The sequence below is a fragment of the Engraulis encrasicolus genome, chromosome 18 (assembly GCF_034702125.1).
Source record: "Engraulis encrasicolus isolate BLACKSEA-1 chromosome 18, IST_EnEncr_1.0, whole genome shotgun sequence".
Lineage (NCBI taxonomy): Eukaryota > Metazoa > Chordata > Actinopteri > Clupeiformes > Engraulidae > Engraulis > Engraulis encrasicolus.
This window is the reverse complement of record NC_085874.1, coordinates 9,805,320-9,807,334: the sequence shown is the minus strand read 5'-3', so window position 1 is coordinate 9,807,334 and position 2,015 is coordinate 9,805,320.

Below are 2,015 nucleotides of genomic sequence, written 5' to 3'. Positions count from 1 at the left end.
CGTACACACAGGGCTGTACAGATGGCATCATCCACGGCTCCCTGGTCCTTGTGAAAGGTCCATGGGAATCTCTTGGGGTTGATCCTCTGAATGACAGTCATCAAAATTAAGATGATTGGCCAATTGGATGATTTTTCACTAGGAAAGCAAAACGATGCATAGCACAAATATGCAGAGACAGTGGATAAGGTAGACACGATCCAAGCACATACTTTTCCCTTAATCTATGTGACATCAGGTGAACGCAGCATAAGGAGGCCAGAATAAATGGAGCTCCCTTAGGACTGAAGATGGCAGTAGCAAACATCATATGAAATCCGCCAACAAACGCCACAAAGAGAACAATGTGGAGGGGACAACCCCCTTAGGAGACCAAACTTGAGCACAGTTTCAAAGGAACAGCACAGATGCAATTAGGGCTGGGCGATATGACGAGACATATCGTGAGGACGAGAGAAACGTGTCTATCGTGACCTTTCTCCTCTATCGTTTATATCGTGATAAAAAAATATTTTCATTATTACAGCTAATACATTTTTTAATATAATTTCCCCTCATAATATAGCCATTTTATGATTGTAAACATGTGCAAAAAATAATTTTAAAACTACTTGTGGGCCAAACTAGGCTATTTTATTGTTTTACTCCCATGATTTATTTCTGGTCGAATGCTGTCGAGAGAGCGCACGCAGCCTATTCAGTCTGTTTGACTCAAACTTTGAGTCTGCAGTCACTCCTCGGTTGGCGCCCCCTAGAGTGCAGTACCCGGAAAAGTGTCTTTGCCACTGCCTTGCTAGCTAACGTGACGAGCACCGGGCAGCAAGCGTGCGAATCATGGCTGGAAAAAGGCGTTGGACAACTTACCAAAAATGAGCCAACTAGATGCTGCGGTGAAGTTTGGCATTCCTACCTGCGCTGTTTTGTAGATTCTGAGCACGAGACTCCTCCCCCCCCCAAGCCCCCCTCCCCCTTGCGCTTCTGTGAAGCGCATCTCTCCTACACAACCTCTGCTTTGCAATGGATCTCGAAAGTAATGGAATTGACAAGTTCCGTACGACGCACTATGGGCTACACATTTTGGCCGGTGATGAAAACAGTTATAAAGCCCTTCGTGCACTTTCACTGGGACTTCTCGTGAGCACATCATTCTCTGAAATGTTTAACTTGACCCTCTGTTGCCTACTTGGAAATCCACCACCATTTTTCAGCAGAGGCAGGCTAAAAGTTAAAGTGACTCGATGCTATGATGCTGTGCATGCCATTAGCCTTAGTCTCACTGCAGGGCCAGCCCCGGGCTGGCCCGGACAAAAGGGGGCTGACGGTGATCTCATCAAAAGGGGGCTAGGTGCTAAAGATGGCCGCCGGGCCAGGTTGTGGGGCTAAGGGCCGCTTTCCCTGGCCCGTCGAATTCGATGGGCCAGCAAGCACCGCCGAGGCTCGGAGGCGGGGTCAACCTCGGGCGATATAGCCCACGTGCGATATAGCCTACCAGACCTTCGGCGATAATAGCGCAAAAGCTAAATAAGCCGACATAAATGTCATGTGTGAGTATTTGTGAGACACTTTTTATTGGTGTCCAGTGGAAAGCATGCCAAATCACGATAATGGCACAAGAGTTGGCGGCTAAAAGCAGAAAAAAGCAGACATGACTTAGCTATGACATCCCAAGTTTAAGTGTAGTGGTGCCCATGATGCCCTGATAACAACAAAAAAGTTATGTTGGCTAAATAACTTTAAAAACACAAACAGAAGTGCCAAAGTTGCATCTTATGAAATTATGCCATAAGAAAGCCAAACACCCCAAACTAATAATTTGCCCAGAATTTAGCGATAAGTCCCCCATGCAGCCACATTATTACACAGTAAAGCACAGCTGTTATTGACTTAGGCCTATTTAAAATCATCCTCACTCTGCTGCCCTAGTGTCTCATGTTTTGCAGACATACTAAACCATAGGCATACGTTTTGCAGACATGTGCCATAGTGCGCACACTTAGAATTCCCTGCAGGACACA